We start from the raw sequence: 18,474 nt of genomic DNA on the forward strand, positions 1-18,474 counted from the left end.
AGAGAGTGCACTTATTGATTAGTGTATAATTTTGATGTTCCGCTTAGTTATGGGCTTGACGTTAAGCCAATATTATGCTCAAACTTAAGTGTGTGTATTACTCATGTGCCAGTCACTTATGGGCAACAATAATTTCGTTATAGAATCCATTGGTCATAGTATCTTGAGTTACGACTCATTGTTTAAGTGATGATTAGTATCGAACTCATGAATTTTTTTTTGGAGGATGAAAGGCAAGGCTATTGGGGTTAAGTGACTTGCTTAAGGTCACACAGTTAGTAAGTGTCAAGTGTCTGAGGCTGGCTGTGAACTCAGGTCCTTCTGACTCAAGAGATGGTCCTCTATTCACTGAGATTCTTAGTTGCCCCAAAGTTATGATTTTTTTTAACAGGTCACCATGTTTGGGCTTCCACCTTTCACAGAGTCTAAGTTTTTATGGGTTTTCACTTATTAGTGTATTCCATGGTTTTTCCCCAATTTGGACCCAAGATCAGTTATTTTCTCAGGGAGAGGGGAGGGGAGAGCAAAAAAGGAGGGATAGAATTGAGAATTCAAAGTGTAAAAAAAAAAAGGTTTTAAAAATTTTTGTATGTAATTCTAGAAAACAATAAAATAAGTTTAAAAAAACTTTTAAAGTAAAACTTCAACTCCACCCCCTCCTTCATCAAAAACAGATTAAGTTCCTTCAGGGCGGGGCCTATTTTTCCTCTTTTTGTGTTCCTAGTGCTTCCCACAGTGTCTGATACACTATAGGTGCTTAACAAATGTTTATTAATTGATCAGTTATCATTTTCTGTAACTTCATTATTCATTGTTTCTGTAACATCTAACTTGATCTCTTCCTTCTTTAGAATTTTGTTGGTTAAGGCTCCATCTGGATCTTTGTCTATTTTTACTTGTCCCTGAAGCAATGACTATTTATATGGTGTGAAGGTTTTTTAAAGCATGTAGTAAACATTTTTGCCTTATTAGAATTGTTTGCAATATGTCTGTCCCCTAATCCTAGTCAGTTTTTTTTTTAAGATTCATGTACTATTGAGAAATGTCTATGTTTGCAGTTACATTCAGAAAATGCTGTAAGTCTTAGCAAGTAATTTTTCTTCAATGAGGAAAGACCACATATAGAAACTCCATGGCGAAAAAATACACACGCACACAATGAACACGTATTTTTATCTTCTTTTGGTCTTAGTCACTTTTCATTTTTTATACCTCAAATGACTTTATAATACATCTGTTTATTTTTTTTTTCATGAAACTAGGAAAGGCACGATGTAATTTCTTGTCATTTAATTTGGTATAAAGTAGACCTAAGGTGACTCTTTCTCTTTGGGCTTTACAGTAATGAAGTTGACTTGCAGAAGCACATAACATAAAATAAGACCACATAGAAGGGAGTAGGGGACAAGAAGAGGATCAAAGGAAAGATACTGTCATGGAACTGCAGCCTTATGCTCCTTGGATGTCATCTCCTTGAAAGATTGTACTAAGCTAGTCAAAGCCGGCAAGTTCCGGGACTTGACCGTTTGCTGAAGGGAATTAAGCTCTCTGAAACTTTTCACGAGTATCCGAATCAATGGGAGCACCACTTCAGAAGAGACTGACATTTGCATGCATTTGGAAGATGAAATACCAGGAACAGGAGTTCTAGGATAAGCTTTTCAGTAGTTTATCTTTTCCTTTTACGTTAGCTTTGCTTAGTCAACCATTTTTAGCAAATGAATTCACTCCACTTCACTGGACAGGACAAGGGAAGGCTGAGTAAAACTGAGAAATGATCCATTTTCAGGTGAAAAGTAAGAAAACTCCAGACTTCAACGAGTAGAGATGAGTTGTTCCTAAGGGCAAAACTGATTGTCTACAATCTCAAATATCAAAAATTCTTGCATATTGGAAGGGACTGACATGAAACAGAGAAGCAAATTATAAACTGCGTGTGTGTTAATTTGCACACTGGAGGAGAGTGATTGATACAAAGAACACCAAGTGGATATGTTCACCAAAAGATTTAGGTATGAATAGGAATTTTTCCCTTTGCCACACATATTTTCTCACAGGTAAATTAGTTAACAGCCAAGTTTAATTCCTAAATTTCTTTGTCAGGATCTGTAGTCGGATTTGTCCTCATCAGAACTGAAAGACAAAAGAGAAAATGGTCAGAAAAGGCAAGCCAAAATAGACATTGTCCAAAGGATTGATTTAAAGGGTTTCTACCTCTTTCCAGAGTCAGTCCTGCTTGCTTGCCCTCTCATGTTTACTACGTCTGGGTTCCATTTTTGATTGATCTGCACTGGCAATGAATCATTCAGGTATTTAACTGGAGATACTACCTATATACAGGCATGTGTATAGCTGCAAATAAAGCCTTGTTTTTCTTTTCCCACTGTGACTGCTTGCTGGTTTTTCTCCATGTGCGTTCCTTGTAATTAGGATTCCAGGTATAACATGAGCCCAAGCTAAAGCCAGGCAAGGGGCCACAATATTTACCATAATCAATGTGATCTTTAAAGAGTTTTTCCCTCACTTTGAAAAAGGCCATTTCCCTGAGTAAGGAATCAGTTACTGCCCGGTGCTGTGCTCCTATCCACTCCAACTCTAGCTGCTCACCCTTTTCCTGAGCTGCACCCTTGAGGTGTTTTGCATCTCTTCATTAAATACTTTACATCACGGATGACAAGAACAGAACTATCAGAAGATCTCAAAGAAGCCCAGGTTTTCAGGCAAGTGAAAGTTGTTTAGGAATTTGATGAAATAACCAGTAATAATGGCTGTGAAAGGAAAGCAACTTAACTCCTTCACAGAGCACTATTTCCAACGTCATAAGAAATTTTGCAAAATATGATGTCTCAGTTACTTCTTCCTCTTGTCTTAGGTCGCATGTTATTAGTAGCTCTGTAGAGTCCTGGGCTTAGACGTCCACCTTTAAATTATATTTGAAATTAAAGTACCTTGTTGAGGTTCCTGGAGGACATTCCCCTTGCTCATTCATTAATGTCAATTCAGTGTACTCGGCTTCTTGCTAGTTTGTACCAACAATCAGCATTCCTTCTCAGTTCAGTGCCTGTCAGCCTCCTGTTCATACCAACATAATTATACCGGGTAATGGGGCTCATTTTCTCCTCCTGAGCAAGGTTGCACACTCCATTCTCAGAAATACTTTGGCTATGAGGTACAGTGGCTACAGGTAGGATGGGCAAAAGTAAGAGTTTAATGGCCACCAAGCATCAATCAGTATGTACTGGATGAAAGATTCATTTTCTAAAATACATTGATTTCCTTATTTTTTACTTAGGCCAGGGTTACTACAGTCCCTATGCCTCCTTCTCATCATTTTGGAGGGGGGAGGACATGCCCCCTGCTGGCTGCCTGGAGAAGGAAACAAATAGAGCAGCCACCTGACACTGCCCCTTCCATTCCCTGCCCTTGCATTCCTCCTCACCTGTGCCAGCAATGCCTCTGCCATGACCCTCAGGACCATGGTCCTCTCCCACGTACTCTCGCATCCTTAACCCGTTCCCTTTCCCTGATATGCAGCTCAGAAGAGGCAGTGAGTGGGCCCATTGGTCTCATGGCCGGAACTTGGCAGGACATAAATCATAGGTAGACAGGCTATGTCTGAGGACAGGAGAAGGTGAGTTCTACTTCTCAAACTTAGTGCCATACACTGCCACTATCCCTCCTAGGTAAACCAGAACACCCAGCCAAGAACATTGCAAGGACTGCCTGTACCTGTCCTCCTCCTGATACAGGGAGAGGATGGATGGGAATGTGCTCTGAGAAACTTACATACTCTGCATAGAGGCTGGATTAGGGTCATCATTATACTCTCTAGGGATTCTACATCACTGTGTGCTTACACAGGATGTCTCTCCTTTTCGTACACCAGTAAACCTGCCACAGGGGCTACATTGGTGCCTACAGGCATGTCCAGAACCACCTTCACATGTTTGTGTCATCGTGAAAAATCCCCACATACAACTAAGAAGATCCCTGGAGCCAGCAGTGCTGCCTACAGACACTCTGTCCAAGAAAATCTTGATCAAAGAAAGGGTCAAGATTTGTACCAAAGCAACAGAGAACTATTCATATGCCCCATATTCCCTTCTCTGGACCCCAGGGCTGCATCTCTAAGACTTAAATAAGATCACTTACGTTATAAAGCATTTTGGAAACTTTAAATCACGAGACGAATCATGTAATATTTAGGGATAGGAGATGGGTGGGGGTACATGGCAAAAAGTTGTAAAGAGTCCCAATCCAGTCCAGGTGTCAGGAGAAAGTTTCTTACAATGAGAGTTGCCCTAAGGTAGGATGGACTTCCTTGAAGTGATGCTTGAACACTCCTTGGTGTTCTTCCAGCGGAGGCTGCATGACCACTTTCAGGCATGTTATTGGTGGAATTCCTTTTAAGGAGAGGGTTGAACCTGATGGCTTCTCATGTACCTTTCAGCTCTCACACTGTGGATTCTTTGGTAAAGAGAGCTTTGAAACTGCCTCTGACACCATCTGTGTGTCCAAGGACAGTTCACGTCCCTCTCTGAGCCAGTTTCCCCATCTGCCCTGGGTGGTTGTCTGTAGATGTTCAAGTCAGACAGTGTGGTCCACAGACCTTCTACAACCCATATGCCCACCACAGATGAAGTGCTGGTGCCAAAGGTCATCCTTGACACCACTTTCACATCCCCAATCCTTATGTGGGTACTTGAGTTCTAGAAGAGCTTCTAGGGGCACAGTGGTCAGGATACCACTACTTGTGGAATCATGCGGAGGAGTCAGATGGTTGCCTAAACCACAGGCCCTGCTCTTCCTCACACTATCCTCCATCAGCTTTTCCTAGTCACCTACCTATCTCATAGACCAGTTTTCCTTTGACTCTTGGAACTTTCTTATAAAACTCACCCTAGCCACCGTAAATTCTCAATTTCTTCTGATGATATTGCCTGCATTGGTGATTTTGCCAGTATCTGCTGATGTTTGTACTTTCCTTCTCCTCCAAACATCATTATTCTCAACTTTAGCGGTTTTCCATCACTATACTTTTCTCCAGGCTCCAACAGAAGAGGAGACAATATACAAAAGAAAAATAATAATGACTTTGCATATTCATATGTGTGCGTGTGTACTTTGAATTTTGATTCCCCTCCCCACCCTCCACAGGCCATGAAGGTAAGTGCAATAAGGTTGTGAGTCAAGGGATGATTTCAGAGCTTCACTGACGGAAATGGGTCCCACTGGTTCATACCTTGGCAACTACATTCTCTGGCTCCATAAACTTCCTAAGGAAGAAATCCATCTCCAGTTACTTTCTGTCTCAATTTGTCCAGGTAAGAAGGCCACTGTTCCAGACCCATACTTTCCATGAAGACTTCTAGAGGTATGTGTGTGTGTGTGTATGAGAGAGAGAGAGAGAATTTCTTGGGTGTTTACTATGTGCCAAGCAATGTGCTAAGCATTGGCCCTGGATTTATCTCAAGGGAGGAGGGGAGGGGATGGGTAAGGCAGTAATCACAGAGAGAGAAGAGGAGAATATGCAAGAGTGAGTCCGGGCAGTTGTGAGGTGAATTATGGCTTGGGACTTGAGGGGCCATCACAGCCCACCTCATTTTTACAGATGAGGAGACGGAGGCAGAAAGCAATTAAATGACTTTCCCAGGGGCACATAGCTAGCAGGTGTCAGAGGCAGGGTTACGCTCAGGTGTTTATGATTTCATTTGTCTGTACACAACGTTTGTGGATCTGACCAAGGCCTTTGACACTGTTAGTCTTGAGGGCTTATGGACAATTATGTCCAAATTTGGTTGCCCGGAGACGTTCATGAATACTGTACGTCAATTTCATGATGGCATGTTTGCCTGGGTTCTGGATAATGCACAAAGCTCTCATGCCTTCCCAGTCACCAATGGAATGAAACAGGGCTGTATGTTTGCTCCCATGCTTTTTAACATGGTGTTTTCAGCCATGTGGACAAATGTTTTCAATGAGAATGAACACGGCACCAAGGTCAACTGCTGTGCTGATGGTAAGTTCTTCAATTTCAAAAGGTTACAAGCCAAGACCAAAGTGGAGGGAGTGTTGGTGTATGATTTTCTGTTTGCAGATGATTGTGCACTCAATCCAGCCTCTGAAGCAGAGATGCAACCAAGTATGGATCAATTCTCTTCTGCCTGTGCTAATTTTGGTCTAATAATTAACACCAAAAAAACACAGGTGCTCCATCAGCCATCACCACATCACCCATACATGGAACCATCGGTTACAACAAATGGAGAAGTTTTGAACGCTGTGGATAACTTCACTTACCTTGGTAGTGTACTTTTCAGGGATGTACACACTGACAATGAGGTTGATGCACGCATTGCCAGAGCTAGTTCAGTGTTTGGGAGGCTTCGAAGAAAGGTTTCAGAGAGAAGAAGTATTAGACTGACTACCAAACTGAAGGTCTACAGAGCCGTTGTGCTGACCTCATTGTTATATGCTTGTGAAACATGGACAGTGTACCAGTGTCATGCCAGGAAATTGAATCGCTTCCATTCAAACTGTCTTAGGAAGATACTGAGGATCACCTGGCATGAAAAGCTACCAGACACTGAAATCCTTGCTTGGGTTGAACTGCCAAACATTCAAACTATGCTTCAGAGAGTGCAACTCCAATGGGCTGGCCACGTTGTTTGAATGCAAAATGTATGCTTGCCAAAAATACTATTTTATGGAGAACTTGCATGGGGCTGGCGATCACATGGTGACTAGAAGAAACGATACCAGGACTCTCTCAAGGTCTCTCTCAAGAACTTTGGATTTGACTGTGCAACATGGGAGGCACTGGCACAGGACCACTCAGCATGGAGTGCCTACATAAGAAAAGGTGCTCTTTGAGCAAAGCAGAATAGAGACAGCACAAAATAAACGCAGGCTGTGCAAATTTGGGATATCCACCCCAAATATTCAAACGGAGTATCTGTGCCCAACCTATGGTAGAGCATTTTGAGCTCCTGTTGGTCTGATCAGCCACAGTCGGACACAATGAAATTTCACTTTACAATGGTAATGTCATTTTGGTCCTCTTCGAAGACAAAGGACAACAACCACCACCATTCACTGCACAACTGTACTGCCTCTTCATTTTTCACCATTCCATGTACAATCAGTTACTAATTCCTGTCATTTCAACCCCTTTATTATCTCTGCAGGGTAGATCCTTCTTTTCAACCCCAGTACTACCACAATTACTTCAAATTGTTCTCCTCAACTAGAAAATCGTCATGTTGTAATCCTAACTCAGTACAGGATCACTACAACCATTCACTACACCTACTCTACACTCATGGAGCAAAGCTGGAAAAATGGAGAAATGGAAAAATGGACATTCAATGAAATAGATGACTTTCAACCATTCCTGATGGAAAGACCAGAGCTGAATAGAAAATTTGACTTTCAAATGCAAGAATCAAGAGAAACATAAAAAGGGAAACAGAAAAGGAAAATCATAAGGGACTTACTAAGATTAAACTTGTCACAGTCCTACATGTGAAGATGATATTTGTAACTCCTGAGGCCTTTCTCATTAGTAGGATAGTTAGAAGGAGTAGACAGAGGGCACAGGACTGAGCTGAACATGAACGAATAGTGTGTAAAAAAATAAAATGAAGGGAAGAGAATGTACTATACTGGAAGAAAGGGAAGGGGAGACATAGAATGGAGTAAATTACCTTACATAAAAGAAGCAAGAAAAAGTTTTTACAGCGGGGAGGAAGAGGGGGGGAATTGAGGGGGAGTGAGTGAACCTTACTCTCATCAGAATTGGCTCAAAGAGGGAATACCATACACACTGAATTGAGTATAGAAATCTACCTTACATTACAGGAAAGTATGAGGGAAAGTGGACAACAGAAACTGGGTGGGAAGATTGGGGGAGGGGTAGTCAAAGGTATTTTTGATCAGGCATAGGGTGAAAAGGAGAGCGACATTAATTAATGGGGAGGGAGTAGGATGAAGGGAAATTCAGTTATCAATAGTAACTATGAAAAATTTGAAGCAATTTTCTGTGATAAGGCCTCATTTCTCAAACATATAGAAAACTGAGTCAAATGTATAAAAATAAGAGCCAATCCCTAATTGGTAAATGATAGAAAAGATACGACCACTTTTCACATGAACTATTCAAAACTATATATAGGCATAGGAAAAATACTTTAAAATTCACTATTGATTAGAGAAAGGCAAATTAAAACAATTATGACCTACTACCTCATACCTATTAGATTGGCTAATAAGTCAGAAAAGGGAAATGACAAATGTTGGAGGGACTGTGGGTAAAATGAGACATTAATGTACTGCTGGTGGAGTTGTAAACTGATTCAACCATTCTGCAGAGCAATTTGGAACTATACTCAATAAAACCATGAATAACCATTGACCTAACAATACCACTCCTAGGTCTATATCCCAAAGGAGATAAAAAACAAAAAGGAAAAAGGACCCACATGTAATAAAATATTTATAGCAGTTATTTTCTGGGGGCAAAGAATCAGAACCTAAGGGGATGCCTATGAACTGGGGAGTGGTTGGACAAATTGTGGCATGTGATTAAGATGGAACAGAATTGTACTATAAGAAATGATGAACAAGATGTTCTCAGAAGAATATGGAAAGGCTTGAATGGACTGATAAAAAGTGAAATTCACTGTGTGCAGAGTTACAGCAATATTGTCAGATGATCAGCTCTCAGTGACTTAGCTATTCTCCAAGAAAACTGAAGGATTTATGCTGAAAACTGCTATTCATTCGCAAAGAAAGAAATGATGGTGTCTGAATGCAGAATGAAACATACTTATTTTTATTTTACTTTCTGTATTGTTCTTGAGGTTTTTTTCCTCGTCTATGCTTTCTTTCACAACATGACTATTGTGGATATGTTTTGCATGACTACACATGTATAACCTAATCAGAATTTTTTGCCTTCTCAATGAGGGGAGGTGGGGGAGGAGGAAGGGAGAGAATTTGGAACACCAAGTTTTACAAAAGAATGCTAAAAATTGTTTTTACATGTAACTGGAGGAAAATAAAATGCTGAACAAAGAAAAACAAAAAAGTTATGACATTTCACTCTTTGAAATTATTAAAGTATCAAAGGAAGCTAAACACATTTTAGTCATTGTATCATTTTTCAACATTAGGTTATCAATAAAATGTTTAATTTTTGAAAAGGTTGGAGTTGAATAGAGAATTTGACTTTCGAATACAAGACTGGAGAGAAGGATAAAGAGGTAAATAGGAAAGGGAAATCATAAGGGACTTAATATGATTAAACTATTTACCTTCCTGCGTTGGATAATGACACCTGTAACTCATAAGAAATTTCTCACCATTAGGGCACTTAGAAGGAGTGTACATAGACAGAGGGCAGAGGTGTGAGTTCAATACGAAGGAATGCCACCTAAAAAACTAAATTAAGGAGTGAGAAAGAGGAGCGCACTGGAAGAAAGAGAAAGGAAGAAGCAGAATGGGGTAAATTATCTGACATAAAAGAGGGCAGAAAGAGCTTTTACAACGGAGTAGAAGATGAAGGGGGAGGTGGTGGGTAACACTTGTACCTTTTTCTCTTCAGAATTGCCTTGAAAAGAGAATAACATACATGCACAGTGGATTTAGAAATCTGTCTTACCGCACAGAAAAGTAGGAGGGGAAGGGCATAAGTGAAGGAGGGGCTTGATAGAAGGGAGGACAGAGATTGGGGGAGGGTGTAGTCAGAAGCAAAACCTTTTTGAAGAGTGACAGGGTGAAAGGAGAGAGAGAAACAATGGGGGGGAATAGGATGGAGAGAAATACAGTTAGCAATCATGACTGGTTAAAAAATATTCTTGAAGCCAAGTTACTCTTATAAAGATGTCCCTTCTCAAATACATAGAGAAATGAGTCAAATTTGCATGAATAAGAACCATTCTCCACCACATAAATGATGAAAAGTTATGACCAGTCAGTTTTCAGATGACATAATAAAAGCTATCAATAGCCATGTGAAAAAATACTCAAAATCACTACTGAGTGGAGAAATGCAAAGTAAAAACTGTGAGGTACTACTACATATGCAATAGATTGGCTAAAAGGTCAGGAAAGGAAGAAAAAACACTTGCTGGAAGGGTTGTGGGAAAACTTAGACTTGAAAACACTGTTGGTGGAGTTTTGAACAGATTCAACCATTCTGTACAGCAATTTGGAGCTATGCCCAATAAAACCAGTCATAACTGTTGATCTAGCAAAACCACTATTAACTCTGTATTCCAAAAGACATTTTTAAAAAAGGAAAACGACCTATATGTACCAAAATATTTATAACACCTCTTTTTTTGGGGTGACAAAGTATTGGAAATGGAGGGGATGAGCATCAATTGGCGAATGTCTGATTAGGTTGTGGTGTACGATTGTGATAATAATATCCTAATAAGAAATGAGGATAAGGATGGTCTCAGAAAAAACTAGAAAGATTACGTGAACTAATGCAAAGTGAAATGAGTAATACCAGGAGAGCAAAGTACACAGTAACAGCTACATTAGAAGATGGTCAGCTTTGAACGATTTAGCTATTCTCAGCAACATGAATATTCAAGACGACTCTGAAGGACTTACGATGAAATATGCTATCCATCCCCAGAGAAAGAAGTGACGGTGTCTGGTTAGAGATTAAAGTATACTTTCTAAACTTTATTTCTCTTGAGGGACTTTTTTGGTACAATATGACTACTATAGAAATATGTTTTGTATGTCTAAACATGTATCACCTATATCCAATCGCTTGCCTGCTCAGTTGTGGGGTGAAGGTTGAGAGGGATGAAGGGAGAGAATTTGGAACTCAAAGTTTTAAAAATGAATGTTAAAAAATGTCTTTACATGTAACTGGAGAAATATAAATTATTAAATAAATATTAAAACAACGCCAAGAGCATAAGTGGATCATTCCACAGACCTTTTACATAATGTGAATTTACCCAGAGATGTGGAAAAGGGCACGAGAGAGGCAGGAGGGGACTGCACTCCTGTGGAGAGGGGATGTGTATATGGTTCAAGGACACATGGGGTTTGGGCTCAAAGAAGCAAGAGCAGGAGGAGGAACACATGGCTGGTGGGACCAGCCACACGAGGGCCTGACTGGAACTGAAAAGAACACCACCATCCCTCGGGGGGTGGAGATGGAAACAGTCAGGAGAGGAGAGATCACACGCAGTGGGGACCAGGGACAGACACATAACACTCCAACGGGAATGGACAAAAACAAATAAAAAATACTAAAATGCAGGGACCAAACTCTTGGGAAGGTGGGCAGACTGAAAATAAGATCTCTCTCAGCACTGATGGTCTCAAGCCAAGTCCCAGTTCTGCAGTGGTGGTGGCCATGTCTTTGCAGGTCTGTTCTTCTGCTTTCACTTGGTGGATTTTTTTTCAGTTTTTTCTTTTGGGAGTGGGGTGTGCGGTAGGTGGCCACAGAGCACCAAGGTGAGGGGCAGGAGAAGAAAGATATCCCAATACGTTATGGTAAAGTTTACATGGGTGTTTTTTTGGGGAATGCTTATAAAGTCCAATTTGTATAGTGTGAATTTACATAAAGCAACATGTGTCTGTACTCTTTTTTATTCCCATTCAGTTTTCTCTAGAGATTTTTCATATCTAAGCTTTCTAAAATTCTATCACTCTTCTTAACTTCTTTCTTAATCATTTTATGGTTAGGTTTATCTAGTTCTCAGAGGGAAAGGTGAGCTCCCCCAGTATTACTGTTTTGTGATTTCTTCCTATAATTCATTTAACTTTTCCTTTAAGAATCTGAATCTTATGCCATTTCCCAAATATATGTTCACTATTGATATTACTTCATTGTCTGTCTCTCCTTTGAACAAGAGGTAGTTTACCTGTTTGCCTATTTTAATAGGGCTATTTGTGCTTTTTCTTTTTCTTGTATCATGGTTGTTACCCCTCCAATTTTTACTTCTACTGAGGTATAAGATTTCGTGCTCCAGCCCCCTATTTTAACGCTCTGATTATCTCCTGGTTTCAAGTATGTCTTTTGTTTAAAAAACCAAATATGTTTTTGGATACTGGTTTCTAATCTATTTTGCTATCTGCTTCCATTTTATGAGTGAGTTCATTCCAAACACACAGTTAGCATTACTGACTATGAATTTCCCCCCATCCTATTTTCTTCATTCTCTCCTACTCTCTCTTTTTATTCTGTCCCTACTGTAATTTCTGTTTTGCAGATGAACACTGTATTCGTTTATCATCTATCCTTTTATCACCACTTTTTCTTTCTCTTTTTTCATTCTCTTACTTCTACGGTAAAATAGATTTTTATGACCAATTGAGTAAGTATATATAGATACAGATATAAACAAAGATATAGATATTTTCTCTTTTTGCAACAATTTAGGTGTAGCTGAGGTTCAAGTATTGGCCACTCCCCCTTACCATTTTCACTCCAGAGTAAAAGCTCTTCCTTGCACATAGATTTTATGTGAAGTCACTCTCCTCATTATTTCTCTCCTTTCTGCCTTCTCTCTTGTTGTACTTATTTCTCCCCTATCCATTTATTTTACATCATTCCAAACTAACTGATTCACATCCTAACCCTCTTTTAATGTAGAATCTGTCTACCTACTCTTATAATGATAATATTCTTAAAAGATATAAGTATCATCTTCCCTTATAAAAAAGTACAGTTTAACCTTATTGAGTTGCTTATGATTTCTCTTTCATATTTATATATTAACGTTTGTTTTGAGTCTTGTATTTGAAAGTCACATTTTCTCTTCAGCTCTTGTCTTTTCATCAGGAATACTTCAAAGGCTTCTGTTTCATTAAATATCCATTTTTTTCCCATTAATGTCTTTCCCAAGAGAGAAAACCTGTAGTAACTGGAATATTCTCAGAAAGAGTGTCCCCTGCCAAAAGAATCTTTGCCTCTGAGTATTCTGCGGGTACATGTGTTACCCCAGAGAGTAAGCCTGTAGTAAATGGAATGTTCCGAGAGAGAACCGTCTCCTGCCACAATTATCTTTTCTTCTGTGTACTAATGTTGACTGATTTACCTTCCTAAAACAAAAAAAAAAAATACCATTTGTCACATGGCATGGCTCTCAGGAAGGAGAAGAGGGAGAGGGAGGGATACATGGGATACCAAGACATAAAACACAGAAAACACCAAAAAAAAGTTTTCAAATTAGGTCAGGAATCTAAATTGTATTGATGGAGAGGTGAAAAGGGAAAAGAAAGGGGTTTTGGACTTGCAGAGTGATTCCTTCCACCTCTGCAGCCTGAGGATCAGAGCTCGGCTTCAGACCTCCAGTGTTGAGAGCACAGTTTTGGCTCCTCTGCCCATTTATCCCCATATCTGGTATCCACGCGTCTCTCTTATGTCCATCCACTCGAGGGTACAATGTGCCTTTCCTCAAGCCATGTGTCGCCTGTCCACTTTTGTGGTTGGCTATGTCCAGTCTCCACATGTCTGTACCCGGCATTCTCTTCCTCTCAGTTCTGGTCAGGACATCATGTGGCTGTCCTGGAGACGCACTGCCTGAAGGAGGGGACCTCAGGTGCATCTCTCACCTGGAGGTGGGACCCAAGTTGACCAGGCTCCCAGGTTCCTGAAGGCAGGCTGCTGGGGCTGGGGGCAGAGGGCAGCAGCTGAACTCAGCTTGGGGTTGTGGAGGGTCAGCCCCTTTACAGAAACTGGGAGGGAGAGGGTAAAGAGGGGAAAGGGAGGTCGAGGAAGGGCTGTCCTGGGCTCCACAAAAGAGAAGAAAGCACGGGAGTTGCTGAAGTCTCTGCAAATCAGCAGCCCCTGAATGGGGCATGTATTCCTCCTATCCCCCAGAGCAGAGGAGGAAAGGGGGCGGCGCCTGGGGAAGGGGCGGGGCTCAGCCTCTTTTCTCCAGGCAGGAGGAGACCAAGATCAGGTCTGACAGGGTCGGACAGTGCAGCACCCAGGGAAGCGGCGCCTCTGCTCCCGCTGTTTGTGTGTGGGTGCTCCAGTCTAAATCCTATGTCATATAAACTGTACAAGAGGTAGCCACCCTCTCCTTTCTGCCTCAGTCTCCTCTACCAAGGGACTTCATACCTTTCTTTCTAAAACTGTTTCAGATTTGGTGTTTTGTTCTTTCCCCCCGCCCCCCCCCCCCCCCGCCACTAGTGAATTGGCGGACATGGCCACCCACAGAAGAGGACAGGGGACACACAGACTGAGGAAAGACACATAACACCCTCGAGTGAATTGGCATAGTGGAGAGACACCTGGAATTTGAGTCACAAGACCTAGACTAGGGGAACCGCTGGCCTCAAGGCCACATGTAGCCTTTTGCCTGAGTTCAAGTTTTACAGGAAAAAAGTCCTTTTATTACAGGATTTATTCTGTGAAGTTTCGATTTAGTGAAAGGGTCACTCTTGAGGACCTAGAAGGTCACATGTGGCTTTGAGGGAGGCTGCAGATTCTCCACCCTTGACTTACAGTAAAGTTCTGCCCTGCCTACTGTGTCACCACAGGCAAATCACTTAAACCCTGTAAACCTCAATTTTCATATCTGTAAAATAGTGGTGATAATAATACCTAGGGTAAGTGAATCACAGTGTGGTTATACGGTCCAAACGTGATGTTTTCAAGGGACTTTTCAAACCACGACACCCCATAGAAGTGTTCATCATTACTGTCGTTATTATGACTCCCATTCATCTCTTAGTATTTCCGATGGAATTTACATTTCATTCTATTGATTCTTTTCTATTTGATGTTCTTCAGATCACTGCACAGAATAGCTGTCTATTCCATCTCAATCAAAGTACTAGAATGTGAACTCACCTGCTGCAGGCTCCAGGAATACATCTTTGGGACAATTCTAGGAGACAGGACTATGGTGTCCCATGTTCCTCATGCTGTTCCCACGTGGTTATCAGGTCTTCCCCTAGGTTTGTGTATGTTTTAAGCTTTTCATCCCGGCAGCTTGGAGACTAGTAACACTTGATATGCTATTAAAAACATCATTCTTCAGTGTTTATGAATCACTGATATGACTAGGAAATGGGGACGATAATTTTGTTCCATGGTAATGTTCCAGTTCCAGTACACTTTATTTTTTAATTCCCAAGGATATCCTGAGTTTTCCATTTGTCATATTTCACTTTTGAAAGATATTAAGCTTCTGATAGATAATTCCAACCACCAGTTCACGTTTTGCCATGTGTTCATTAAGTACTAATGTCTTTCAACTTCTCACTCTTCCTTCCATAGTCTGTGCTGACTGCAAAATCTGGGCTCCTGAAGCTCAGTCTATAATTTCTCCTGACAATGACCTGATATGGGATTTCCTTCAGAAATTCCTTCAATTCTTATAAACAAACCCATATAACAGGCATGTGTTCCATGGTTCTCTGTACACACATTTATGGATGAATTCCTACGGAATGTCACTACGAAGCGCATTGGGACTGCAGTCTTGGTTCTTTGATATTTTATGGACTTCCTTCAGAGACTGAACACTTTCAGATACACTGGACATACCCAGGGGTACGTATTTAATTTTTTTAAACTTAATTTTACTAGTGCTAAGTGAAGTGTTCCATCTCTGTGATGCACTGGTATTTCTGTTCATTTTAAACGTGTTTAATATGTGTTTTTAATGAGAAGTGTTGATCTCTGTGTTTTATTATTAGGTAGGATTTTGTTAGGATACAGTTCAAGTCTGTTCTTGTCCATTTGTGGAGTAATAGGAGAGGGACTTTCTACACTAGACCCTGTCTAAGAGGGTGACTACTTTAAGAAGGCCATCTTCTGGAAGTGGGCCTGGGAAGCAGGAAAGCTTCCCCTTGATTTGACAGACAGAGGGTTCTAGGGAATGGGTGGGTCATTCTGCGAGATACAGGTACGGCTGTACCTGAGGGGGTATTGAGGCTACTGTGGTTATGGCCATTTAAACAAGTGTTGTATGGTGCTCCATCCAAGTTAGGCTTCCTCATGGAAAATCTCTCTAAGCATGCTCAGAAGACACCTGAGACTTTGGTTTCACCCAGACAGACTCCCTTTAGGAACAGAGAGAAGGAATTCTCACCAAAATACAAGAACTTGCTGAAGGTCTTTAACTAGAAGCACCCTACTGATGTTGTTGCCCCATATGAGTTCTCCTGGGGACATCCCAAAGGACATCAATAAAACATTTTTCAGGTAGAGATTAAGTTACTGCTATCACTATGGACGCCCAAAGACCAGAGTAAGCACACACACACGCACACACACGCACACACGTGCGTGTGTGTGTGTGTGTGTGTTAGAGGGTATGGAAAAAGATTCTAGAAGGTAAAGGAGATTGGATTAAAACCAAGAATCAACTATCCGGTCAAATGGAATGTAATCTTTCTTGGGTGAAATGAACATTCAGAAAAATAGGAGACATTCAGACAATCCTGTTGAAAAGACCAGAGCTAAAGAGAAAATCTGATTTTCAAATATGACTCAAGAAAGGCATAAAAAGGTAAACAGGAAAGTAAAAATGTAAGTTATTAAATATGGTTAAAGTGTCTCCATCTCTACAGGGTAAGATAATGCTTGTAATTCTTAAGAACTATTTCACTATTAGGGCTGTTAGAAAGAGTGTAGTATAGTGTGGTGCAGTGTAGCATAGTGTAGTGTAGTACAGTACAGTACAGTATAGTACAGTTGTGTGTTCATCTTTCGTTACTGAAAAAGAAGACCATGCCATCAGAGAAATGATGATATGACTTGCACTTGACTTTGTTTTGAGTGAGGGAAGGCTGAGTATAGTATAATATAGTATAGTATAGTATAGTATAGTATAGTGTAGTGTAGTGTAGTGTAGTATAGTATTGTATAGCATAGCATAGCACAGCACAGTACAGTACAGTGTAGTGTAGTATAGTATAGTATAGTATAGTACAGTATAGTATAGTATAGTAAAGACAGAGGCTGTGGGTATAAATTGGCTGGGAAGGGATGACATAGAAAATGAAGGGATGAAGAGGACTGCACTGGGAGAAGAGAAAAGAGAGAGGAAGAATGGAGTAAATTATATCACATTTAAAGGTCTATTATGATGGAGGAAAAAATGGAGGAGGCTGAGCATTGCTTGACCCTCACTCTGAAGGGATTTGGTTCAAAGAGGGATTGAGTTGGGGATAGAAGTCTGTCTCATATAGGTTGGATTCACAGGTAATGAAGATGAAATTAAAGCAATGTTTAGGAGCTATTTTACACAATCATATGCTAGCAAAACTGACAATCTATGTGAAATGGATGAATGGATGAAATGATGAATGGATGAAATGGATGAAAATATAAAGTGTCCATATTAAAAGAAGAGGAAACAGAAGACTTAAATAACCCTACCTTAAAAGAAGACATTGAACAAGGCATAAATCCCCTGGACCAGATGAATTTGAAAGGAAATTCTACTAAACATTTCAAAACATTTCCTCCCGATACTATATAAACTATTTGAAGAAGCAGGTAAAGAAGGGGCCCTATCAAATTCCTTTTATGGCACAGACACATTTTTGATACATCAACAATGGTGTAGGGATATACACACACACACTAATACCTAATTGGTGGAGCTGTGAAATGACACATCAATTTTGAAAAGTCATTTGGAATTATGCAAAGAAGGTAAGAAAAACAAAGACACCATTATGCTCCAAAGAAGCCACGAAGAAGAAAAAATTCCCCATGTGTTTCAAAACACTTATAACAGCACTTTTGGTAACAGCTATGAGTTGGAAACAAAGTAAATGCTCATCACCTGGGTAAGTGCTAAACAAGGTGTGGAACACGAGCATTGTAGAATACTACTACCACGCTATAAAAAAAGTTATGTGAGATGGAGTACAGAGAAGTATGGAAAGATCTTTGAGAACTGATGCAAAGGTAATTAAGCAAAGTCAAGAAAACTATATATACATGGTAACTGCAACAATTAAAACAAAAAATGACACACAAAAAATTAAAAGTACCCGTAACAAAATAGTAAAGATCAAGTGGGCCTGAAAAGGAAACATGAGAAGACAGCATCACCTTACTCCCTTCAGTAAGCAAGAGGTTCACAAGAGTCACACATTGCACACCTTTTCCCGAATTCATTGATCAGTTGACCTGGCTTTTCTTTTCCTCCCTAAAAGAAAAAATGCTCTTTATCGCATGCCGTATATCTCAGTGATAGAGAGGAGGAATACATGGGATATCCTGGAGACGTAAGAAACAGAAAATATCAATAAAAATGTTTTTAAAAAGGTCAGGTATCTCAAGGGTAATAATGAAGGGGTGTAAGGAGGAAAGAAAGGGTTTCGGGTTAGTGATTATCAATGGCAGATCTCAAACTATGCTACAGATCAATGATTATGAAAGCAATTGTCATTATTGTTTAATCCTGTCTGACTTTACCTGAACTCATTTTGGGTTTTCTTGGCAAAGATACTGGGATAGTTCACCAT

At 40.3% G+C, this 18,474-nt stretch overlaps 1 pseudogene; it reads right to left on the reverse strand.

Annotated features, from left to right (window-relative positions):
* Positions 1-2,326: 2,326 nt before the first annotated feature.
* On the reverse strand, positions 2,327-3,503 carry LOC140515858 (CCR4-NOT transcription complex subunit 7 pseudogene; annotated as a pseudogene).
* Between the last annotated feature and the right edge of the window lie 14,971 nt (positions 3,504-18,474).

The sequence above is a fragment of the Notamacropus eugenii genome, chromosome X (assembly GCF_028372415.1).
Source record: "Notamacropus eugenii isolate mMacEug1 chromosome X, mMacEug1.pri_v2, whole genome shotgun sequence".
Taxonomy (NCBI): Eukaryota; Metazoa; Chordata; class Mammalia; order Diprotodontia; family Macropodidae; genus Notamacropus; species Notamacropus eugenii.